Below are 27,648 nucleotides of genomic sequence, written 5' to 3' on the forward strand. Positions count from 1 at the left end.
GTTGGAGTGAGTGACATAGCATTTTCAACATCTGAGCTACATGCATTAGCTTTTATTTCTCTTATGGATATGTGGGCAATGTTGCTCCAATGGAAGGACATTGCCCTGCCTACTCATGCTTAATGGCTACATGATGTCATGTCATATTTAAACTTAGAGAAGATTAGATGCTCAATTTTTGATTTGAATGTAAATTTTCAAACTCCATGGGGACCCTTTTTGAATTACTTTCAAAATCTTTGATTTGTTATGAAAGTAGAAATGAAGTAATTTATCTTTCTGATAAGAATTCTGTCCTTTTTTGGGGACAAACAGCTTCTTTCCTGATAGAGGGTTTAGATTTTCCTTTCTTATAATAAAATAATATAATATCAACATAATATCTGTTTGATTAAAATGTGGAGTACCTTGGATGAAATGATATGATTTAAGCATAATATATCTTTTTGACTTCTAACATATATCCATATGTTTGGATGTGAAATTTAAATGAATTAAGAAAGAAAAGCAACAATATAGACAGTCACCTCAGACATAGGTTGGACTCAGACATTAGTGAACCTATACTCCACACACTCACAAAGTATAAACAGGGACTCTTACACACACCTAGTTCTTTGTACCAATGGGTGGGCAGCTCTCTGCAAGTATTGATCTATCGCAATACTATGGCTCAACTTCAGGGTGGTGCACACCTTACCCATGACACTTCCAACAATGTACACAGTAGCGACCTGGCATGGAGCAATGCCCACAGCTTGGACCACGAGGCAGAGAGAAAGAAGTGTGCTGTGCATCGATGTTTTATTCTGTTCTGATCTGTGATCCTAGCCAATAATGACCCTAAGTAATTTAAACAAGCCAGCGGCAAAGTGTGCACTAATGGGTGGCCAGAGTCCAACCTTGATTGACAGGTGATGTGACTTCCGAATAAGTTTCAGATAGAGAGGACAATTGACCATCTGCAATACACACATTACAGACAGGCAAGGAGGCCACATTGCCTCCACAGATAGCAGGCATATGACTAAAAAATCAGTTAAGTAACATATTCAATTTCCTTATGTAATAGAAAGAATCTGTAGCAGATCATTAATTCAATACCACTTGACAGAGTAACCCCATTCTCCTTATTTCCCCTGTAATCCATTCTCTCTGCATTCGCATCATCTCCATCAGATGCTACCACTTGTCCCACACTGAGGGCAGTATATAAAATAACCAATGAACCTACCAGCCAGCTTTCCATTAGCTTTCCCCATTAGCTTCCCCCCCCCCCCCCCCCCCCCCCGCCCACACTCCTATCTCTCTCTTTCTCTAACTCAATATCTTCTTTTCTCAAGCTTTGCAATCACGGAGCTACCCTCCTCCCCATCAATTCTCTCCTGCCCTCATATCCATGTCTTTCTATGTTCTCTTGGCAGTTAGCCTGTGCTCCTCCATCTGCCAAATTTCCCCTCCTCACCCCCATCTTTTTATTCAGGTCCTTGGCTAGTTTTATGCTCAGACCTTGATGAAGGGCTCTTTGGTGAGATATCTTTGTCTTCTATCGATGGTGCAGAACCTGCTGATTTCTCCAGCACTTTTGTGTATTTACTTCAGCCAGGAAGAATATTTGATTCCAACAAATGATCAACCACCTGAAACATTCAGTGCTTTTAAACTGCAGCACCCAGGTAACCCTCCTGGGACCCAGGTGCAATTAGTGGGGTAAAAGTGCCTCCAGCAGCTTTTAAGCTGAGGGGGGATGGACCCAGTAAATCTCCAATCCAGCGATTTAAGGGGGATCTCACCCCCGTGATGATGCAGTAAGTGACGCATCACACAAACTAGTCTCCCCCATCCCCCCCACCAGCTGTCAGTCTCCCCCCAACCAGCTGTCAGTCTTCCCCTATCAACTGTTAGTCTCCCCCCTCCCCCCCTACCAGCTGTCAGTCTCCTTCCCACTGTCAATCATGCTCCCCCAACCCGCGGCAGCCGACCCCTCTGCCCCCATGGCTGCTAACCCCTCTGCTCCATGGTTCACCGATTGTGGCATCGCCCCCAGCCCGCCGACTGTGGCATCCCCCGGACCACCGATCATGGCAATCCCCCCCAGCCCACCGATTGCGGCAATCCCCCCTGGCCCGCTGACCATGGCATACCCTCTGCCCCACCAACCGTGGGGACCCCTCTCCCCCACCGACTGTGAGGACCCCTCTCTCCCCTTCTGCCGGGGATTCCCTGTGATGCCGGTGTGTCGGTGCTGACATCACAGGAGTAACTGGGTGGGCCATTTTTGCTTTCAAGCCACGGGAGGGCACAACCTAGGTAAGTTTTAATGGGGTCCCTGACTACCTCTGTGGTAGGGCAGGGACCCGGTTGATTTCTGAAGTGCCTAACCATGTCACACCCTTTCAAACTGCCCTGTGAATGTAGCACTAACCGGGCAAATTGCTGGGTTAGCTGCCGCGGGGGCACAGGGGTTAACCCCATTTTACAGGGCAGTTTAAAAATGCCTAGTGTTTCTCACTTCATAACGTGAAATGCAAAGGTTTGTAGATGCTGTGATTGCAGTAAAACCTTGAAGAAGGGCTCAGACCCAAAACATCGGTCATATATCTTTACCTCCTGAGGAACACTGCAAGGCCTTTTGAGTTCCTCCAGCATTTTTGTCCTCACTTCATAGATGCTGCCTGACATATTTGCTTTTTCAATAGAATTATGCAGTTTATAACAATTTCATGACATTAAAACCTTTGCTCTCTTTAATACTAGTGAAGAATGTTACAAAGTTTTACATTGGGTTAATATAAAACAAAGCTCATTGTTGGGTGAAAAGAGAGAGAATTAAACAGTAACAGATCTCTTTTGTATTTGTTCTTAGCTGTTAAGATAAAGAGTTTGGATTTGCTATCACACTGACGGTGAATGCTTTCAGACCCATCTTCAAGTTAAATGTAGCAGAACATGAATAATTGCATTGGCTCTTGCATTTCCACCACATAGTATATTTTGCAGGACCAGGTGTACACAAGCTAAAGTGAATCAAATTAATCTCACCTTGGTCAACTTGAATTTAGAATGCTGCACTAATCTAATGCTAAAATCTGGAAACTGGGTATCATAATATATTGGCAGATATTATCAGACAAACTGAAGATCTTTTATGCAATGATATTAAATTAAGTCTAATTGCTTTATAACTCAGACATGATCTCTCATAAATAACCTGGCAAGTAAGTTCCAGTCGAATGATATTTAAGCCTTTTCTCCAAAATGTGGTTCTGAAAATAGAAAATCCTTAACAATATATGCTTTCATTGAGACTGTCAAGCAGTTTTTGGGATTCAGGTGCGATTATTATTTGACAGGAGTGTTGGAAGTTCCTTTGTTTTTTTATGGGGGAGGTGAATGTTTGGTATTAGAATTGATGGGTTGTTGAAAATCAGTTACCACATTCCTTTCCAAGCCCAAAGACAAATTTTGAGATGCCGAAACTTCTTCGTCCCCCAGTGTAGCAGTCCAAAGGTCAGAAATGAGGCTCCATGAAAAAAAAATTAATGCCATTAATCACAAGGAATTGTGATGCATCAAAATCAATGGAATCAATACACAGTACACGATAGTCAATTTGGCAGTGTGGTCATTTTTAAAAGAAAAATGTTTATTTTCTCACACACAATTGAATGTGATTACCTTTCCACATGTACCAACAGCAATTATCCATGTGATAGTAACATGAATATCTGTACTTCACTGCTTTCATGTTACAAAACAGGCAAAATTAAGGCAATGAAAATCTAAATCTAGTAGTATCTCGGAGGATATTTCCTCAAGCCAACACACTAATGGCATCGTGAAGAAAGCACGTTAGCTCCTCTACTTCTGCGGGAGTTTGTGGAGGTTTGGTATGACACCAGAAATCCTGGCAAATTTCTACAGATGTGTGGAGGAAAGTGCGTTGACCGGCTGCATCATGGTCTAGTATGGGGACACCAATGCCACTGAGCATAAAGCCTTCCAAAATGTAGTGGGCACAGCGCAGGACATCACAGGCAAAACTCTCCCCAATATCGAGATGATCTTTTGGGAACCCTGCCATTGGAGAGCAGCAGCCATCATCAAGAATACACAATTCCAGCACACATTCTGTTCTCACTGCAACTATCAGGAAAGTGGTATGGGTGCCACAAGGCTCGCAGCACCAGGTTCAGGAACCTGTTGCTGTTTAATTCTCTCTCTTTTCACCCAACAATGCTATCCCTCCACCATCACACTCCTCAACTACAAACACAATAAAGGATTCCTTTAAGGACTCTTACTTGTGCATTTTATTGATCTTTTTTATTCTCTCTATGTGGCACAGTCAATTTGTCTATTTCGAGTTGTTTGTTTACGTGTATTCACTCTGCAGTTTTTTTCTCTCTATACCAGTAAGTGGTCATTCTGCCTCACCTGCAGAAAAAGAATCTTAGGGCTGTATGTGATGTCATGTATGTAGTCTGACAATAAATCTGAAATCTTAGGGCAATGAAACTCCTGACATTTTACTCCTGCATATCTTTAGGCTAAACCATTTAAGAATTTGAAAACTGTTTGAATTTATTTCTGGGTACTAAATTGTAACGCATGTGGATAAATAAATTAAGGCCCAGATCAACTTGATATAAATGAAAAGGAAAGACTATGGAAGATTGGATGGAGGATGGTAGCGCCAAATACAACATGGTGGCCATGTTGGCCAACACTGTCATAGACAGTGTTTTTCAGTTGATCGGCCCCTGCTTTCCACTGCAAATGTTTCACCGGACCTCCTCCCCCCAACCCACCCTGATGTTAATGGCCCCCTTTTGGACCTCTGGCATTTATCGACCCCTTGGATAGTCCCATTGACCCCCAATAGTCGATATCAAGCATTTTGTAGACCCCTGCTCTTTTTAGATACCCCTCTTCATAACATGCAGCTATATCACATAATGTCTTTAATCAATGCAAAATAAATTCTCATCTCTTCTCTTATCATATCAGATTAACACCTTTTGTTGGCCTGGTCTCCTCCCTGGCCATCCTTCAGTCTTTATTCTGATGCTTTCTTGTCCTTGCTTATTCCTTGAAGAAGGGCTCAGCCCCAAAATGCCAGTCGCATATCTTTCTCTTCAATGGACACTGCTAAACTGGTTGAGCTCCTCCAGCATTTCTGTGTGTTTTTACTATAATCACAGCGTCTGCAGACTTTTGTGTTTCACTCTTTATAGCATAGATTGATCCACATAGCCAACAAAATGGCAGGCGTAGCTTGGGCCCATGCAGGTATCCATGGCTATCTCTTTGACTTTGATGAATGATTGATGTTTGGGAAGCTGTTCATATGTAAAGTGATGAACTACATGGTATGAATTTTGATACACCATAGTATCAGGCTCTCTTGTTTGTGAGTGTTGCTTGCTTTCACTGAATGATATTTAATTAGAACATTTACCCCCTTAACTTCCCTTACTGAACAGTAATAAATCCAGGAACATACTAAATGCTACATTGTTAACATTATATTAATGCTATATTTCCAATTATAAGTAGCTATTAAAATACTTTGTATCGTCCTTGGGTCCAATATGATTTTTCATTCAGTAAACTGTAGCTCTTGCAAATACAGTGTGGATTCAATCAAATAGCACTTGAGTATTTTCGTATGTATAAATGTTTGTATAGTAACCAAAATCTATTGCAGTGCTGTTGAGGATAGTAGGTGACATGCAATTCAGAGGAACTCAACAAGCCATTAAGGCAAAAGTGAACTGTTGTGAATGTCCATTGTTGGTCTTAATAGATGTTAAATGCAATGTCGAAAGAAACAGCAACATACACTAGAGCATGTTTCACCAAACCAGTCCCAAATCAATGTGTATTATGTTTTTGTGGTGGTACACCAACAGCCTACTTCAGGGGGAAACCTCTGTACCTGCAGAAGTGTAAGGGGACAGGACAACACCTGGCCGGCTGCCAATCAGTCGACCTGAATGGATCAAGCCCCACCCGGTTGGGTGTCAATCATCCTCTGGGATATAAGCCTGTGCCGGCTCCCGAGGCCTCACTCTGAGTTGCTGCAGTCACAGCCAGCCTGGCTCTGTGGAGGTTTTTGTGGATTAAAACCTGTTGTTCAGTCTTTACCTTGTGTGTGTCTGATTCTGTCTAACAGCGCACCACAGTTTTTTACATTGAATATACACTTTTTTCCATTCAAAAATATCTTCCTTCCTTCTGGAGTGGCTGTTCACACACAAATGAACACAACTCGAAATCTCCATTTCCTTATATGAGTTTAGACAGCATACCGGAACCGAGGCTGGACTTGCTATTCATTAGCTTGTTGTTTCTGGAATGCCTCCAGTTAAATTTAGACTGCGGGCATTCCAAAAAAAAATTATGGAGGGTCCAGGAGGTAAACGTTTGGAACAGGAATGAGTCCCTCATTTCCATTCCAATCTTTTTACGCAGACTGTGCTCTGTAAATTTGGGAATAATTTCCTGAACACAGTGGCTGTGTTAAAAAGATGAGTTCTGAAGTTCAACAGGTAGTAACATCACTGAGGTGAAAACTGCAAAAGTTAATGACGTTATTTTGTTTGCTCTTTGCTGAGTGATGTTGGTCCAAGATGGCACTAAGCTGACACTCTCATCAACATGTTTATCGTGCAAAACTTTAACTCCACATCAAATGCATAGCTAACTAGACATATTTATTGTCCAACTAATTCAACTTTTTTTTTAAATTTAAATTCAACCTTTTTAAAATTAGACATGCAGCACAATGGCAAGCCCTTTTGACCATGAGTCTGGGCCACCCAATTACACCAAACTGTCCTGCAACCCTGGTACATTTTGAAGGGTGAGAGGACACCCATACAGACATGGGGAGAATGTATAAAATGAGCACTGGATTTGAACTTTGGTCGCTGCTGCTGTAACCGCTACACTGTGCTAACCGTGCTACCTCATTGTAAGCTTTGCATGGTTAAGGTTTAATTTAACTCTCAAATAGAGAACAAGAATGCAGCACAGAAAAGAACCCCTTTGTCATTTTTTGACAGTCCCACAGCGATTGCTTCAGAATTCTCAATGGACTTCACACATCACTCTGTTCCACACTGCACTGAAATCAAATATCAGATCACTTCACTGGGATCAATGATGGCTCAGATGGCAACAAGGCATTTTGCTTATCCAAGTAAGTGTTGGAAAATTGGAGGAAAAGTACCTAATTTTTCATGCTTAATGGAACATGTGGACGCTTCTTATAAGAAAACATCTATCTTCATAAATTAGCATGGCAATGCACAAGAGTTGACACCCCTTTAGTGAGTACATAGCTGTGCTAGATTTAAAATAGGCGAAGCATTGTAATTTACCAGCACAGAACATCTTCATGCTTCTGACGATCCGTCGAGGCAGCATTACCCAGCAGTAGTGACCTGAAGCTGAGTGGAATACCAATGGATGGAATAATGCAGGAGCTACCTGGCTGGGTTTTTGATTAATCAACAGACATCAAAATGTCCGATGAACATTTTCAGTAAAGAATAGAAAATGTTGGAATTCTTCAGCAAGCCGGAGAGCATCTGTGGCATGAGAAACAAAGTTAGTGTTTACCAACAATTTGTGGTGAAGTTTATCTTATCAAGAATGTCATGGATTATCTTGTATAAATCTTGGAGTGACAATAACTAAACCCAAACATGTGGGAGGCTGAACTCATCATGGCAAGGTTCATGTTACCATTCTCTTGACCACATCCTGGACAGAGCACACCACATTAAGCTAATGATTGGGCACAGATGCACTCTATTCACTTGATGGTTTGGTCATGATTTGATGCACCTCTGTTATAGAACCATAGAATTATAAAACATTACAGCACAGCAAACAAGCCCTTCAACTCTTCTCGTCTGTGCCGTACTATTATTCTGCCACGACCCTCTGACCTGCACCCAATCCATAGGCCTCCCATCCATGTAAAAGTTTCTTAAATGTTAAAGTTGAGCCTGCATTCACCACTTCAGCTGATAGCTCGTTCCACACTCCCACTACTCTCTGTCTGAAGAAATTCCCCTAATGTTCCCCCAAACCTTTCCTCTTTCACCCTTAACCAATATCTTCTGATATGTATCACACTTAACCTCAATGGAAAAAGCCTAATTACATTTATTTATTCTACACCCCTAATCATTTTGTCTACCTCCTATCCAATTTCATGTCAACCAGTATTTGTCTTTTTTTTTGCTTCTGTAGCTTTTCACTTCAAACTTTGGTTTAAGAGGACAATCCAAGTTTTTCCAGTCTAATCTCACTGCTGAATTCCCTCACCTCTGGAAATGGAAATGGACACTGTGATGGTGATAATCTCAAGGAGAGGCTGGGCTGGATTATACAATTCTGGCAGAGGATAGTTCCTGGAAGAGTGGATCAAGTGCCGCTGGCAATACATGCTCTTGATTTTAAACCAAATAGTATTCCTGAAATAAACAGTGCTCCATCAGCCAACTTAAACACTCCTCACATTATCCCGTACTTTTAATATATTTTAATTGTTTTAGCGTGCAGAATTAAAGTGTCTTGCTCTTCATCTTAATCCAGACTCCAAGGCTTGTGTGATCTTATAAAAATTACTTGTTGTGTCTACCTCACAGATCTAAACAAGCTGCTCTTTCTAGCAAGGTTGAAGCGTCCTGAGCTGGGAAAAATCTTCTGGCTCAGTGCAAGGGGAACACTGATGTGTGAGCTGCTTTCATTTCAAACCATGCACCTTATGTAAAAACACACAGTAAATACAGGAGGAACTCAGCCAATCTTTCATCATTCATAGGAGTTTAAAGATATATTATCAACGCTTCGGGCCAAAGCCGAGGTCTCAGGGCCAAAATGTCAGTAATATATCTTTACCACCTTTGGAGGGTGTGAGACCAGCCCAGTTCTGCCAGCATTTACTGTGTGTTTCTGCAGCAATCACAATGTCTGCAAACTTTCATGTTTCACCCCACCTGATGGAAAGCAACACTGTCCCATCAAATTTGAATAAAGAAAGACAAAGAGCAAAAATATGTCCAAAGTCTTTCCTCCCCCTCAGGATCTTCAGTCAGTGCCTGCATTGTATGTGTGGAGGGCTGAGGTTTACTTGCATTGCATTTATCAGCACATTTTGACAGTTTTGACAGCAGATCAGCTAAGATCTTGTGGCCAAGATAACTCTCAGAATGTTTGGTTACTGATGTGGACAGGATTGGTTCGGTCTCTCCTAGATGGATTCCTTGCTGCTGTTCCTGGAAGTTCCTGCCAGTATTATTGGTGAACGTTAAGTTTGGATTCATTTTGGAAGAGAATTCCTGTGGTGACCACACAATCCTAACCACTGTTCCTTTTGGATGACTTCAGATCAAATTTTGTCCCAGTCAGTTAGCCTGGGATGATATTTAATTATGGGAAAATAGAGGCTTACGATATAAAACTGTTGTTAATCCCAGATGGGCTCGAAGTTCTCCCAAACGTTCTATCCTGAATGAGTCAAGACATGCAATGGACATTTGGAGCAGGACTGCAGCTTTCAAACAGACTGAAGACTGATGTCTGCAGTACCTTGGTCTTCACAGGCTTTGTTCACTCCACTCATTTCCTCTCTCTTCATCTCAAAACACACTTCTCCAGCTTTGAAACAGAGACCTTGTTTCTTTATCCATGGATTACGCTGAATATTTCCAGCATGTTTTGATTTCCATCTTCTGTGGATTTTTGATTTTCAATCATCAGGCCTGTGGAAAGATACTAGTGTAAGCTCTGCTGGCACCTTTTGCCTTTATATGAAAAGGAGAACTTTCCTGGTTCTTGACATGAATGCATTTGTGCCATGTTATAATGTAAAGAGGATTTAAGGGAGTATGGACTAGCAGAGTGAAGGGGCAGGAATACAATGTGATTAGGAAAGCACATGGTTTGTTGAGCTTAAAGCAGGTGAAGATCTCTCACTCCATCTTTTCTCTTTAAAAATGGATACAATTGAAATCGGGGGAGTGCAATAAAAATTAAAATTGGAAGACTGGTTCCAAGAATGACAATGTTATCTTTTGAGGAGAGATTAAGTGGACTAGCTTTGTATCTTGAAAGATTAGAAGCAATGGAAGGAGATTGCAATGGAATCTATAAAATGAGTCCCGGCACTGATTTGCCACAGCTTACAAACAAATAAAGAATACACTCACTAGTTTTCAGCACCATGTACTCAACTTTGTTTTATTATTCACTAGACACAATATTGCATTCTTCAACACCCCAAGAAGCACACAGCTAAACTCCATGGATGATCCTGACACTCTCACTCTCCTCCTCCTGGATCTGAGATTCATCACCCATGTACTAATGCTTAACACATCCACGCAGGTGCGCTACTGCTCCCATGCGTCACATTACTTAAGTCTCAGCGGCCGGCACCGCTCCTGACAAAGGTAAATACAGAAAGCAGGCACAAGACTTAAAGACTGATCAACAGGCTTTATTCCACTTAAATTCCCTGCTGCAGGTAGCTGTGGTTAGCTGTGCTGGCTCAGTGTGACTGACATTGAGGGGCCGGATGTGGCTTATATCCCGACGGATGATTGGCAGCCGACTAGGTGGGGCTTCGACCATTCAGGTTGGCTGATTGACAGCCGGCCAGGTGTTGCCTTGTCCTCCAGTGCTCTTCCTGCAGGTACACAGGTCGCGCCCTCTCACCACGGTACGTGGCTGTGAAAACGTTTTCAGGATATTTCCGCTGGCTGAGGTGTCTTGAGCCAAGAGTCGGATTAACTCTAAGGGCATGCCATTGAGCAGAGAGATGAGAAGCTACTTCATCATGCAGAGGGTAATTAATATTCTGAATTCTCTACCCAGAGGAGGATCGAAGCTTAATTGTTGAGCATAGCTTGCAGAGATTGATTGACTTCTGGTTATTCAGGGTTGTGGGGATTATTCATTGATGCTAGCTGTGATTTTAATGAACGTTCTAAGTCCAGATTACATACTCCTGGTTCATATGAATCAGTGAGGTTTGCATGGATCGAAAAAGGCAGCAATCAGTTTGATGTAGCATCCAGGTGTTGGAAAGGTTGGTGAGAGAAGGCCTGGTGAAAAATCATTCCTGGAGGTGTATGGATGAGTGCAACTGCAAATGAGGGAGTGATATTTCAGAGATGAATGTGAGCAATCATGGTGATGGCCTGGTGAGTTCTTCCAGCACTTTTGCCCTTGGCCACTTGGTAGAGTCTTGGGAGAATCTAATGGGAGTCCATGGAAATGTGATGGGAATTAAATGGGATTCTGTTAAATGAATGACTCATGGTTAGCATAGACTAGATGAACAAAAAACCTGTTTCAATCCTGTATGACTCTAGAATTCAAAGTGCTTTTTCTTAAGTGCAGAATAGTAGAACATTACATCACAGGCCCTTCTGCCCACAATTTTGTGCCAACCTAAGTAAACCTACTCCAAAACAATCTACCTTCCCTGTTTCATACCCATAACCTTCCCTTTTCTGATCTATATATCTGTTCAAATGTCTTTAGAATGTTAAAATTGTGCCTGCTTCCACAGTGTCCTCTGGGAGCCTGTTCTAGACATGGACCACCATTTGAGTGAACAAATTGCTGCTCAGGACCATCTTATATCTGTTCCCGTTCTCTTTAAGCCTATGTCCTCTAGTTATTTTTTATTTTTTCACACTATGAACCATACTAACCAAAATACACACAAACATTTCCCTCTTGAATTTACACAGTGTCATTTTCTCCCCTTTTCCCCCCTCCCTTCCCTCCTTCCTTCACCCCCCTCCCCACCCACTCAACGTTCAACCTATATGATACATTAAACCCATTAAACATTGTCATCACACAATTAAAATGAACAAGAAATTTGTGTCTTCTACTTTTAATCATCTACACTGAGGTGGGGGGTGGGAGGGGTGGAAACAGATGAAGAGCACTCACTTTCTCCATGCGCCTCATGATTTTATAATTTTATAAACCTCTATAAGCTCACCCTTCAGCTGACTGGTGTGTTGTGCTGAATGTATTGTTGGTCTGTACATGCATTATGGCTGATTGCATTTCTGTGTGCTTTGCACGGAGGGACAGAGAATGCTGTCTTGTTGGAAAGTACTTTTACAATCAAATGACAACAAATTTGACTAATTTGACAAATATCGAATGAGCAGGAATTTGCAACGGCTATGGGATGTGAACTGCTTTAGTAGAGAGCCAGGGTGGACAGGATGGGCTGAATATCCTTCTTCAGTGCTTTTACTCTTACGGTTCCAAGTTTCATTGATGTCTTTCAGAGAAGGAAACCTTCTGTCATTTCCTGGTTTGATTTGTCTCACTATTGTGATTGGCTCTTTTCTGTCTTTGAAATAGTGCAGGACATCGTGCATTCCAGAGTGAACAATCATTCCTGGCCTTGCTAAAAATATCACGATTATATGAATAGAAATAAAGCAACTGACATTTTTCCTATAGAGACAACATTTCAAGAATTACTTCATTAACTGTAGAGTACTTTGGGACTTCTTGAAGTGGATGGGAGGGGAGCTCATTAAATGTACTTTTTTTCTCTCTGATGAATAAAGTACAACTTTAACATTGTGGACAACTGTTTAACCATGCCTTTATAAGGTTGTGCAAATCAGATCATTTAACAGCCAATCGAAAAGATATCCTGAGTTGTAGGTCATATTTCATAGGCCTAAATGAATTGAATAATTAACTTCACTCACAAGTTTTTTTTCAAACAGATGCTTCAGTGCATGAAAGTAATAAGATCCCTGTTGCCTCGCCAGCCCCGAATTCATGTATCTAGTTCTCCCTGCCGTTTGAAGATGGGTTGAAAACTAAACCTTGGTGCCTAATTGACCTGCGGAAGTCTGTAGCAGGAAGTATAGGGTAGTCTTCCTCTTGATTGTATTACCAGAGGGACACAAAGGAATTATCCGCAAGAAGGTCACATTGGTGTCAGTAGCAGGATGATTGGCTCCTTGTTGGAGGAAAGGATTTTTTTAATTATTAATTTGACACTGCTGTTTTTGTCAGGACTGTACCACATTGTTATGAGGATGTCGCCGGTCTGTAAAATTGTGATGTCAATACCTTGCCCTCAAACAGGCGCAAAGATGTAGTCGACAACTGGCAACAATTCATTGAGTCTACAAACATGAAGTGCCCCAAAGGAACTCATGTGCCTCTCATCAGAACTGACCCTTCCACTATTTCATGCAAACTCATGAGTGAGAAGGGAAGTTACAGAAACATAAAATTTTGGAAGGTAATAGATAAGATCGTTGTAGGTAAGTTGTTTTAATTGATAGGAAAGACCAGACCAAGGGACACAGCCTCAAGATTCATGGGAGTAAATTTTGGACAGAGACGAGGAGGAACTGATTTTCCCAGAGGGCAGTGAATCGATGGAATTCTCTGTCAATTGAAGCTGTGGAGGTGACCTCAGTAAGAATATTTAAGACAAGGTTGGATAGATTTTTACATAGTAAGGAAATTAAAGGATCTGGGGGAAAGGCAGGAAGGTGGAGATAATCCTATCATCAGATCAGCCATGATCATATTGAATGGTGGAGCAGGTTCGATGGGCAGATGGCCGACTCCTGCTCCTATTTCTTATTGTCTTATGACACTAATCTCTCTACACCAACCCCTCAACAGCACTTAGTCATAAACTAACCTTAATGAAATAGTTTTTTTTTAAATTAATTATCACAAAGGAAGTGAACTCTGGAGGAGAACAGTAATGCAAAGACAGAGATAGCTGGACAAGTGACTGGTCAAACAAAACTATAATAATATCTGTGATTGGGGGAGATCTTCAAAATGATCCCTCTGCACATGCTTGTCTACCTGTATGTCCTTGATAGATTCTGATGGACTTTCTCTCTACAAAACACTTTGAATCCACTGATAAAATTAAATTGCTGGAGGAACTCACCAGGGTCAGGCAGCATCCATGGAGCCAGAGGTATGGTGAACTTCTCGGGTCTCTTGTGTCTGCTTTGAATCGACTGACAGGATAAACAACAGTGCCCGCCTCCTCCCAGGTCAACATTCCCAAGCACCAATTACATTAAAAAATGGCTGGAAATACTCTGCACGTCAGGCCTTAACTGTGGAAAGAGAAACAGAGTCAAAATCTTGGGCCTGATGAAAAATCAATCACTGGGGTATGGGGGCACCAATTCAGCCCAAAGCCATGCAAAAGGTGATGGACACAGTGTGGTCATCATCGGCAAAACTCTCCCCTCCGTCAAGACCATCTACAGAGAATGCTTTCGTGAAGAGCAGCAGCAATGATCAGGGATCCATACCACCCAGTACCATTAGGAAAATGGTTTAGGTGGTACAAGACTCATACCACCTTGTAGCAGTTACTGTAAACTGTATTCAACGAGAAAGAAATGTGAAAAAACTGTGCAAATACAAAAAAAAAAGAATGTTTAGATATGTTTTCCTCCATTGTATAGCCCTTACCAGTTACTGTATATATGAGGCTGGCCCGCCCACTAATGATTCATCCTTCATTCCTCCCCTTTTGCCCTGGCCATAAAGGTTGCGTTCCCTCCCCCTTTCCGGCAGTCCTGTACCTGGATCCGGGCCAGCCAAAGTCTTGTGTGTATTAATGCCAATTGTTCCTGCAGCCTATGACTCTGTGGTTATTGCCAGAGCCTATCACCTCACACCCCGATTCTGCGTTCCTTTTCTAAAATAGTACCAAAAAAAATATGTCCCACACAAAATGAGGCTGATGAGGTAAAAATAAAGTTTGCCTCCCATCCTGATGACCTCAGTGTGTTTAAAGGTCATTCCAGATCTCACTGCTTCACAAATATTTTGGTTTTCGATTTCTTAGCACATTTTGCCACTAGACGAGCTTTAACACAATGTTTATTTTGCCTGTCCCAAACTTTCAAAGCAAGTGCAACATCCTGGGGAGGTGGAAGGAACTTTGGAGCTCTTACAATTGCTGAAGGGAGACCATGTTCACACACGTCCTCGTGGTTAGTCACATCGAATCAGAGATTGTGAAATAAAAGGATTGTTTTATTGAAAAATAATAATTCAGTGAGTACTCACTATCCAATACATTACATTGTGACATTACTTGCACTGTATATATTAAATTCTGCTGATGTCATTTTGAATTTTTAAATCACACTTCATGTGTTTGGTGAAGCAGAAGGAATTACGAAGGATACATTTTGATGCCCATGTGAAACAGTCGATGGTTTGAGGATGAACTAGGAAATGCAGGCAATTAATAAAATGAAGTGTTTCCATGGTAGGGTTTGAAGCTCATGCTCTGCGTTCACTTGCCAACCTAGCATGAGGTCAATTCCCTAATATCTGAGAGCAGAAGAGAGGCAGCGTTCTCATAATTGTTTAAATTCATGTCGAGCTGAAGAATAATTGGTGTCTGTTTCTGTCTGTTTCAAAGCCAGTCGGAATCCTTTCTGAGGCCATCGAGTTTTATTTCCTTGGCAGTTTTCTTTCAGGTCTCCTGCAGTGAACATATCTGATTTGGAAGCACCTTTCTGGGAAGGTGTCAGCCATGCATCTGTTGATAATGCCCCTTTCACCATGTTGTCCATCATTTTTAATTTTATTGTATTACAATTGATCAAATTTATATTGACACTAAATTTCTCATTTTATTTCAGCGTGAGGTAAAGTGGAAGCTGTGAGGTGGATATCTAAATCATATGGTAAGTAATATTTCATGATGGAACAAGAATTATGATTCATTTAAAGTTTTATGTCCAAAGAGAGTCAGAAGACACAATAGTTAATATATTCAGACATGTCTGTGACAAAGACTTCTCTCTCTCTTAATTGCCTCGGTGTCAACAATTATACATGCACAGAATGGAAGTGGTGGAGAATAAAAATTACACTTCTCTCATCCTGTGTATCTTTGCCTGTGTGTGTGTGTGTGTGTGTGTGTGTGTGTGTGTGTGTGTGTGTGTGTGTGTGTGTGTGTGTGTGTGTGTGTGTGTGTGTGTGTGTGTGTACTCATTCCATAAGGTGACCAGAAAACACACAGATTTAGGGACTGGTCTCTGGGAATACCACAGGGCTTCTTTGCTCTTGGCTAGCTGCCATTCTTCTTCTCCAAGTAAGATTGTTCCTCCTTGAAACAAATTCCAATGTGGTTGAATTTTTGACCAAGTAAGATCTACAGTGGCGAGCAATTTCCCTGCCAAGTTCTGATTGATCAAGCTACATTGATATCACCTCTACATTAGTCAATCCTCATTAAATGAGTGCTGACTGGTTCTTTAAGTGAGCATAAATAGGTCTTGATGCAGTCTAAACACAGCTGATAGTGGATTTTCCCCCTGATTCAAAAAAAATTTCAATGGACTTTTATTCATGTGCTCAAGTCGAAAGTTCATCATGCCCATTAGAGAATATAGCCAAAGTGCATTTGTATTAGTAGTAGTTCAGATTTATTGCCAGAGTACATATATGACATCACATACAAACCTGAGATTCCTTTTCCTGCATGTGTGGCAGAATTACCACTGATGGGTAATGCAAAAAAAAAACGTAATCATATCAACAAACCAAGAACTATAAACAGATAACGAATGTAAACAAATTGTGTAATACAGAGAGAACAAAAAGAATATCAATGAAGTGCACAAGTACGAGTCCTTAAATGAATCCCTGATTGAGTTTGTTGTTGAGGAGTCTGATGGTGGAGGGGGAGCAACTGTTTCTGAACCTGGTGGTGCAAGTTTTGTGGCACCTGTACCTCTTTTCTGATGGCAGCAGCAAGAACAGAGTGTGTGAGTCTCTCAAATAGCTTAATTAGTTATAGCCCAACTCATCCCTCCTCATCATTTCCTACCTGAGCTAATCCCATTTGGCTTATATCTCTCTAACCCTTTCCTGTTCATGTTCCAAACAAAATCTTTTAAATATTTTAATTATAGTCAACTAAGTGAAACCAATGACCAGGGTTTGAATCCAGTGCTGTCTGTTATATTGTTCTCCCTGTGTCTGCGTGGGTTTCCTCCAGGTGCTCCAGTTTCCTCCCAGCTTCCAAAAATGTACAGGGGTTTTAGATCAATTAGCTGTTATTGGGCAGCATGGACTCATGGGCTGAAAGGGCCTGTTGCAGTGCTGTATGTCCAAATTTAAAATTCACCCCTTCTCTGACAGCTTGTTCCATTTACCATCATCCTATGTGTGAACTGTGCCCTCTCCAGGCTAATCACACCCTTGCGAAGAATCCAATGAAGTTGTTTGCTTTTAATGGTCTAGTATGGATTGTGGAGGGTCATGTGACCTCTCTGTCACATCACCTGCCAATCAAGGTTGGACACTACCCATCCCTTAGTACACACTGACTCCCAGTTACCTCGTCTACACCTCTTTCCATCCAGTGGGTGAGGGTGCCACCCTTTTTCTCAGTTTCTCAATGAACTATGCATCTTCTGACAAAATGAGGCCTTCCATTCTAGAACATCAAAAATTTCCTCCTTCTTTAAGCAATTCAGCTTCCACTCTGCTGTGCTCAATAGAGCCAGCTCCCACAATTCCTCCATTTCTTTGTGTTCTACTCCTAATCTACCCTTCCTCCAAACAGAACATGGATAGGGTTCCACATCCTTACCATTTACCCCACCAGCTTTCAAGTTCAGCACATAGAATATTACCACACAGTACAGGCCCTTCGGTTCACGATGTTATGCTGATCAATTTTCACATTCCTTTCAGAATATTCTAGCATTTTCAGTTGGAAAATATTTTCCAAATGTAAACACTAATGCATAATGTGATAATACGATTCAATAACATCGAGCACGTGTTTACTACTGGCCAATCAACAAATTAAAACCCCGAGTTCAAAAGAAAAAAATAATTTTAATCAATAAATAAACCTCTCAGAAAAAACTTTGCGATTAACCTGTGATACCGTCATGGGTTTAGAAACAGGAGAAGCGATGGCGTTTAAACAGAAGTATTTATAGGGCTTAATGGAGTAAATGCTGGGTCAATACTGGGAAGAATTGGGGATCACACTCTCGACATCAGGGGTAAACTTTTCAGGGCTAAAATGAGGAGAATGGTCCACAAAAATCTTAGTAAACTTTCTCCACATAGCGGGGTCAATTATTCAAGATAGAAACTGATAGACAACTATTGAGGAAATTGAGGGACATGTGGTTAGGAGAGGAAAGCAAGTACTTCATAAAGAACAAACATTAGAGGATAAATGGCTTCCTCGTACTTGCATTTTCTCTGTTCTTAAAAAAAAAATCAATTGCATTATTTGAAACAAGTTTTGCCAAGGTGTATGTCCACACATGTTTGTAATATCATACATTACATCCAGAATAAACAGTATAGTCAATTACGATGTTGATTTTTTTTACTGTGTTTGATTGAAGGTGAAGACGTGAATGGTGGGATTCAAATGAGCAGAAAGTCTAACTCATTTTACAGTTTAGGATTGCTTTTTTTTAACCAAAATAACCCTCCAATACTTCAATTCTGTTGCTTGGAAGTAAACATAGAATTTTATTAAAATAATTATGTTTATTTACTATTAGTTAGAGCCATGCAAAATGTTTATTTGTGCCAACTGCGATATTTATCAGGAAAAAACAGGATTGACCCACGAACCAATAAAAGAGAATTTCTTTAATCCATAAAGTTTCTTAGACAATATTGGGAATTTAAGATCGTCAGATCATGCCATATTCCAAGGGGCCCAAGAGCAAGCTAGCCCCTTTGTCCACTCTTTCAGATGCATCTTGAGAATACTGCCATAAAGCAACAAACAATTCAACTTCTATTGTGTCCCACCTGGACACCAAATGGCATGTGGACAGAATGCATATGTGCACATCCGCGCACACGTACACACACAAACACGCACACATATACACATTCACAAACACAAAAAATATACATGCACACAAAAAACACACGCAATGACACACAAAAAGTACACACACTCTCATACACACACAAAAAACATATATGCACACAAAACACAGAGACAAATACACCAACAAACATATACAAATACACCCAGACAAAAAAAAATATATATATATGTGTATACACATGCACTCATTCCAAAACACACACACACACACACACACATACACACACACATGCACACACACACACGCACACACACACACACACACGCGCACACGCACGCACGCACGCACGCACACACACACACACACAATGGAACTTAACATCAAAGGCAATTTATGACGATATGAATAAATTCTTCTCATGATAAGTTCCAACAAAGGAGATTAGTTGAAAACAATTAACCACTTTAAAAAAATACATTCATGTACTATGGATGACAAGGCTAGCACTGCAAATTGTCCTCAGTGATTGTTTGCCACGTCATTTCAGAGCGAATCCAGAAGTCGCATTGCTGGGTTTTGTGTCACATATAGTCTGGGAAGATATGAGAAATTTCAAATCTTGAGTAGAGAAGCTTCCATACCACACTGTGATGCATCCAGTAAGTATGCTTTTGATGTTAAGCTTGTTGCGGGTCAGGGATACATGTTGAATCTCCTCAATCTTCCAATGAAGCAGAGGCGCTGATGTATTTTCTTGACCATATAGAATTTTACAGCAGTTGTGAGAATTTCATGATCACTAAGTATGACACAGTAGCGGGGTTGCTACTGCTACAGCCAGGCTATAGCTCATGGTTTTAGTTCTTGGGCTGTAGCTCAAAACTTGCGAAGCAGAGAAGACACGCACACCAGGAGAGTGCATTCGACATTGAGTTTATTTAGGGGCAGCTCTGCATTTTATAGTGAGCTCGGCCGGGTCACCACTGGGGCCTGGCTTGAGCAGGTGATTGGGCCCCCCAGGGATCCACCGGCAGTGATTGGCCAGTTTCACTGTTCTACTGGCGGCCTATTGAAACAGGCATCTCCGCCTTTGCTAGGTTTTTACGGTCACAGCGTTCAAAGCCATTTCCGGGTGTTGGCCCGAGGCACGGGCCACGGGCCGCAACAACACCAGCAATGATTTTTCTGCAAAGTCCACTGGAAGGGGGAAGTAAATCATTGTGAACATGGCTCCCTGAGGCCAAAATAGACAGCACCTCATCTCCGTTTCACTCGGTTGACAGTGATGGGCAGGGTTTCCCTTCTTAACGTATTAAATGAAGGTCAACAGGTATGCTTTTTTCAACAGTCATCAATTATTTTTTTGATTGCTGACAAGTCTCAGAAAATGGCCATTTGTGAATAGCACAGAATTAGAGAACCATGCACTGCAGGATGTGACTGTTATTGGAAATCAGATGTTAAGTTTTCCATCAAGCCAGCGACTCCTGCTTTTCCTCCATAGCGTGCAAGTCTACTTCCTTCTTTAAATTATTATCCAATTCTTTTTGAGGGCTATTACCTGCCTTAGCCGCCACTCCTAAATTAGGTCATTGTAATACTTTAGTATTTGATATATTCCAGCGCAGCAAAGAATTGAAAATCTCCATGTTAATTACATGAGCCTCGGTTGGTCCTCAGGGGTGTTATGATTGAAGTAAGTCTAAGGTTTGAAATTATGGTGTGAATGGGCTATTATGAAACCACACAGTCATAAAATTAATCAAAGGTTGGTCGGAATCATTGTGAGGACATGATAATGCTCTATTGAAACTATGCTCACATGTAGTTCAGAAAATGCAACTGATCAGAGCAATTTTCACTCGGAAACATATTGAAATATGCTGCCTTGCCTTAATATTATCCAAAACTCTTGAAACTCTGAGTTCAAGGGCAGGTCCAAATTTCTTGCCCATCTCTACTTGAACGTGGTCATTTCAGAATGTTAAGAGTGAATACCATTGTTAAAGCTCTGGAAAAGATCAGGTATTGGCCATAGAGAACCCGATGAGATCATTCAACAATCTAGTAGGTCCTTGGTCAACATCACTGATCATTCCAATCAAATAAATTCACAATCCTTTGTGAGCTCTTATTTCAAGAGTAATCATTCCTGTTTCTGCATGACATTAACTCACGACTTAGCTGCAATAAAGCTGAAAGACCTTCAGATTTCTCAACGTGTCAAACTGCCTTTGTGGAGCAACCAGTAGAATTAAACATTTCAAGTTGAAGGTCTTCCATCAAAACAAGTTGGAAATGAAGTGTGTTTTGAGGATACAGAGAAGTAGGTGTGGACAGAGAGCAGGAAATGCTTGTGATAGGGCTGACAATGGTCCAGCTGAACCTCCAGACATGACTTGTGATGATGCTGGCAAAAATAAGGTCTTGAAGATTTGTTAATTACAGCTGATCTGCCTGCAGGAGAGGAAAGAGTAATGAAAATGTATAGAAGGAGAAAATAAAAAAAAGTGTTGGAACTATGAGGTATAAAACTCTGCAGATTGACGACCTGGAACATCAGTTCTGTTCATTTTCCACAAATGGTACTTGTTCAAGTTTATTGGGAAATGTATCAAAAGTGCATTGATAGTTGTGAGCAGACCACTATATGTGTCATCAAACCATTTCTTTCTAACAGCTGTCAGGCTTTTGAACCTCCCCTTGTGGGAGATTGTCTGCACTCTTGCAAAGTCACTTTTTATTTGCGCAAGGATAACTGGATTATCGATTTGTTTATTTATTGTTTATTTTTAATTCAGTTAGGTAGTCAGTTGTCATTTTTTTAGAGATTCCACACTATAACAGGCCCCTATGGCCCATGAGTCCATGCTGCCCAAATCCACTAATTAACCTACAAACCCCGTATGTTTTTGGAGGGTTGGAGGAAATCGGAGCACCCGGAGGAATCCCATGCAGACATGGGGTAAACGTGCAAACTTCTAGCAGACAGCACCGAATTTGAACCCAGGTTGCTGGTGGTGTAATAACATTGCGCTAACAGCTATGCTAAGCATGCCGGCATTGTTCTTTAGCTGTGTTTTATATACCTGCAATCGTGTCTGCCTGTCCCGCATCGGACTGGTCAGCCACAAACGAGCCTGCAGCTGACGTGGACTTTTTACCCCCTCCATAAATCTTCGTCCGCGAAGCCAAGCCAAAGAAGATATACCTGTTCAGCTGCCGCAAGTAAGAATTTTGGTGCAGATGTACATTGGATTGTATATGACATTGATCTCACAGTCATTATCAGTACACGTAAAACACAACATAAAAATGCAGAGTTGCAGAGAGAGGTAATTTGGTTTGGAACAAAGGCAATTTAATTTTACTACTTTGGTGTTGGCTGAATATTTTCAACATCTACTGATTTTATTCAGATCTTCGGCATCCAGATTTTTTTTTTACTTTTTAATTGCAGCTGAGTACTGATCATCTCCATTTGTTGGCACAAGTTCCAATATGAAATCTTAGTAAGGAATGAAAGTGGTTGAGAAACAGAGCAGAATTATTTTTTTTATATAGCACCATATTACCCTTGATGAAAAGTTGTTTCATTGTATTGCATGCCGCATTTAGTTGTTGCCTGACTCAGTTTATGGACAAATTATTTTTACTCCTTTTCAAATCTTTATGTTTGACTCATCAAAATGTAGAAAAGAACCAATATAAGGGAACATAAGATAGAACATAAGATAGACCAAGCTGGAGGTGTGCATCAAACTGTGCAGATCAGAAGTGGAAGATTTCCTTTGACCAGCTGTCTTCGTTGCAACAGATCTTCCCAAAGGAGGTAAGACTCCAACATAGAGCCCAGCACAAGTGGCTTAGTTGACAAAGGCATTTACAAATGTGTCTATGGGTAGAAATCAATGATCACAGCTTTGCCTGGCTGTCTTTTTAAGCTTACTATCACCTCAGTGGAAAAGGAACAAGAGTGTGGGAGTTCAGGGAAAGAAAACCTTTCTTCAAAAATTGAACGGTTTCTCACTTAAACTCAGACATAAATCCTGAAAAGAAGTCAATCTTCCACACTTGTCATTGTTCTTCCCCTGTTACCTCAAACCATTTTATTTTTAGCATGATGAACTGGTGTAGATCCTAAAAAGATAGTTGACACTAAAGTGGAGGAAATAGTGCTGGTCTTTCGTAAATGTTGGAGAGCCTGCAATATTGCTCTACTTTTCATAACAGATCTTAAGGGGCCTGAAATCATTTTGCTCAAAATCATGAAAAAAAGACTACAAAAGTTGAAGATCAAGAATAAAAGCAGAAAATATGAATACAGGAAACACTCAGCAAGTCAGACAGCATATTTGTAAGGATAAACAAGGACATGTTTCAGGTTTTGGACCCTTTGTAGATTTATGGTTTTGGCTTAGATATATTTTCTTTGCTGTAAAGCAGCTGATTGGCTGTTCATGACTGGCAGCTTTGCCATTTGCCACATATAATGAGAAGACAGAATCTTCTTACTAACCAATTAAACTGGTCTCATCTAATCACAGTTATTCCCTTTATCCTATCCATCTCTTCTGCCACCTTCCATACAAATTAAAATTATATTTTTTCTCCCTCTCTTTCCTCAGTCCAACAAAGGGTCTCTGATCTTTTGTTACTGATGCTCCTTGGTCTGCTGGACATTATCAACATTTTTTTCTGTTTGATAAAAAGTTTACTGTTCAGAATGTAACCATTAATCCACCTAATTCCACTTGCTCTTTAAATAAAACACAGCAGAAGTTTAGGGCCAAACCTTGCTGGTTCATTGTACCCTTTCTCCCCACCCCACCCCTCTCCCCTCACCAACCCAGCTCATTTCTGGCAGAATCCCTTCCCACACTGCCAAAGCACACACTTAAATGGATCAGATGCAGAGACACAATTCCAATGGGTTTCAATGCTTTGAAATAGGGTTCGCTATCCAGTGTCACCGGAGGCCTGGCAACAATTGTTTTTGACAATCTGCAGTGCTGCAGGTAACGTAATAGTCAAAGCTATACCGCAGTTGTTAGATTTCAATCACTGGGGATTCAGATTTAGGTACCATGCTGGAGAGGAACAGCAGTGTTGGGCTCTGACACTGGATAACATGAGTTCAGCAGGAGAATGAATGGACACATTCAGCATTCAGAATCTCTCAGGAAATCGTGCACGCTGAGTATAACAGAAATATGGAACTGACGACAATGGCTGAAATTCCATTTTGGGGAAATCTAGAAGCCAGGGGGTCTTTGTTTCGTAATAAGGGTCTGGCTATTTCAAGATGGAATTCCTTCTCTCAGGGGGTTGTGAACGTTTTTGGAATCCTTCTGCCCAGAGACCTGTGGGGGTTGCCTCATTGAAGGTAGTCACATCTGAGCAAGACATTTATTTTAGACACTGCAAATAGGGAGGAAAATGGTACTGAGACCTGATGGATCATGATCTGAAAGAATGGTAGAACAGACCTTCATGTCCAAATGGCCCATTCCTACTTATTTTCCATGATATTCTGAAACTGTTCATTGTGATATTTTGTATGCTTGGGGGAAAGATGTGAGGTCTTAATTTCAGCATCAACCCTTTCAAAAGTTCAGTTTTCCTTCAATGCTATATTAAATAAACTCATTGCATGGCAGTATCATAGTCAACAATGAACAGGAGCGAGATGGATCCACTAGATGAGGGGTTCCTCAACAACAATCTTGTACTCATTGTTAGCAAAACTAAGGAGATAACTGTGGATTTCAAGAGGGGAAATTAGGAGAACACAAACCAATTCTCATTGAGGAATCAGCAGTGGAAAGGGTTAAGTCCTTCACATTTCTGGGTGTCAACATCTCTGAGGATCTGTTCTGGGGCCTTTACGTTGAGGCAATCATGAAAAAGGCTCACCAGTGGCTATACTTGAGTGATGGCGTGTCATCAGAAACTTTTGCAAATTTCAACAGGTGTACCATGGAGAGCATCCTGACTGGTCACATCACTGTCTGGAATAGAGGTGCCAAGGCACCAGTCAGGAAGAAAAAGTACAGAGAGTTGTGAACACGCCCAGTGCTATCACAGGCATCAGTCTGCACTCCATCGACGACATCATCATGTGGATGGGAGGGGTATGGAGGGCTATGGACTAGGTGCAGGCCAGTGGAATGAGACAGAATAAAAGTCTGGCACAGACGAGAAGGGGAGACAGGCCCGTTTGCTGTAATGTGCTATGGTTCTATCTAGAAGAGGCAGTTTCTTAAGAAAGAATCTCTGTCCTCAAGGACTTCCACATCACAGGCCATGGCCTCTTCACACTATAATCATTGGGAAAGACAAGCATGAAGACAAGGACTCAGCGGCAGATGGACAGCTTCTTCCCCTCAGCCATCAGATTACTGAATGAACAATTAATCGCAGATGCTACCTCACTTTCTTTTATTTTTTTTAAAATTAGACTAAAATTATAGCACCAATTCACACTACGAGTCCATGCTGCCCATTTTACACCCCATTAACCTACATTCTGGAATGTTTTTAAAGGGTGGGAGGAAATTGGAGCCCCCAGAGAAAACCCACACAGACACAGGAAGAATGCACAAACTCCTTACAGAGAGCGTGGGAATCGAACCCAAGTCCAGTCTCGATCGCTGACACTGTAAAAGAGTTACACTAACTGCTACGCTAAGGAGAACCTTATGCAGTGTGGTCTCACCTATGGGTTGATCTAACCTGGATTGGCAGGTGAGGTGACTTCTAATCAGGTTCTCTCAAAGGATGTTCAGATGACCCTCCATATAACAGTAGCCCATGAGTTAAGGGAGGAGAATAGTCTTATCCTAAAACATCCACATAACAAAGGAGGAGCTGTTTGTACTCTTGAGGTACCAAAAGGTAGATAAATCCCTGGAGCATTTATAGATGTATCCCATGGACATTGTGGGAAGAATAGAATGAGACTGTTGGAGCTCCAACAGAGATATTTGCATTTTCATTAGTTACAGGTGAGTTACTAGATGTCTGGAAGATAGCTAATATTGTGCCTTGATTTAATAAAAGCTGCAAGGAGAAAGCACTCAGTCCTCATTTATGAAGTGTTGTCTACAGTTTTGGTTGCCACGTGATTAAAAAGATGTGACTGAGTTTGAAGTGGCGCAAAAGAGATTCACAGTTTTTCCTGGACTGGAGGCTTTGAGTTTGAAGGAGATTTTGAATAGGCTGGGGCTGTTTTCCCTAGAGCATAGTCTGAGGGGTGACCTTGTGAAAATGTAGAGGAGGCAAAGATAGGGTAGATATTTTATTCCCAGAGTTATGGTGCCCTAAGCAAAAGGACACATGGAGAGGGACTTAAAGGGGATCTGAAAGGCGAGTTTTTCCACAGAGTGGGTGGTGGTTATACGGAATGAGCTGCAAGACCAGGTCATAGAATATGGAGGATCAGTGTCGATCATCAATCCAGGTTCCAGGGTGAGGTCCCAATCAGCAGTTTACTCTCCTGAGGAATGAAGGACTCAGCTTTTTCTTTAGCCAATTCCCTTTATTTGTTACGCAGGCCTGTGGGAGGTCCATCACCTTCGTAAAGGATGAAGGAGCTCCACGAACAGACAAATGGATGGGTTTAAGTTCTCCAATGCTATCTGACATTAACTAATCTCATAATAGTCACCTCCTAGACAGTAAGGATTAAGCTATGCAAATGTCCATCTACATGATGCACCATATTGTGGACCAATCATCCAGATGTGTCCTCCTCCTCGAAGGAATTTTTACAGGTTTGATTCCGTAATTCTTGTAAATCACACGACTGTTGAGAGAAATGGGACTATTGGAAGTTACGAGCCAAAATGTTGTTGTTACTAGGCAAAACATATTCCAAAGGCTTTCACTGTCCTTGGTCAGGGCTAATGGATATCAGCTTGGCTGTCGTTTCCAGGCAACACTTCCCCTCACTGTCTTTAAGAATTTGCAATCATCTCAGCATTCCTTCACAAAGCATCAAGGCACATGCTGACATTAATTAAAGATGATCAATCTACTTCATTCTAGACTAGGCAGACCCTTACATCCTCAAGGTGGGAACAATCACAATGCGTAAGCCGCATTTGCCCAGAGATATGGACAGGAAGGGACCAAATTAGGACTAATGGGATGAGCAGGGCTATCCATCTTATACTGCATGGAAGAGTTGGAAAGGAGGGCTTGATTCCTTTAGTTCTTGAACCTGTTATAATATTTTAAGTTCATATAAGTAATATCTCAAGTTTAAAGCATCTAATGAAAATGTAGCACTGGATGGTATATCATACAATCATACCCTTTTGCTGATGTGTCTTTCAATCCAGATTGTAACCCTCTGTGAGAGTTGATCATTGCAGTTGCTCAACAAAGCATGGTTGAGAATACTTGATGAGTCACAAAATAAGTTACTCCTGTGCAAATTCTTGTGTTACAGTTAATAACCTGTGCTGGAATAATGTGAAGGTTCCTTTATCCCATAACTGGAAAAATACAATCTCATTTGTGGATGGGAAATGTTAATACAATATGTGGACATAAAATGGACATAATACAGTTGGCACAAGTTTTAATTTTGTTGAAGGCATCTGTGTACAGAGCTTCAGGAGGTGTTGCATTGCAAGTGCTGCAATTGTTTGTTCAGCCTGGATATAAATGTTGTTACAATTTCACCCTGTTAAAGGAAATTTGAAAATCACTGATATTGTTAAATTAATAAAATGATTAATTT

The 27,648-nt window shown here is 41.1% G+C and overlaps 1 long non-coding RNA gene across 3 annotated transcripts in view; it reads left to right on the forward strand.

Annotated features, from left to right (window-relative positions):
• The window catches only part of LOC138743217 (uncharacterized), a 1,573,181-nt gene that overhangs the window by 368,993 nt on the left and 1,176,540 nt on the right, over positions 1 to 27,648 (forward strand). For all 3 annotated transcript variants that reach the window (XR_011344727.1, XR_011344728.1, XR_011344729.1), the window contains exon 5: positions 15,717 to 15,761. This is a non-coding gene — a long non-coding RNA (uncharacterized lncRNA). The remainder of the gene's footprint in view (positions 1 to 15,716; positions 15,762 to 27,648) is intronic.

The sequence above is a fragment of the Narcine bancroftii genome, chromosome 9 (assembly GCF_036971445.1).
Source record: "Narcine bancroftii isolate sNarBan1 chromosome 9, sNarBan1.hap1, whole genome shotgun sequence".
Lineage (NCBI taxonomy): Eukaryota > Metazoa > Chordata > Chondrichthyes > Torpediniformes > Narcinidae > Narcine > Narcine bancroftii.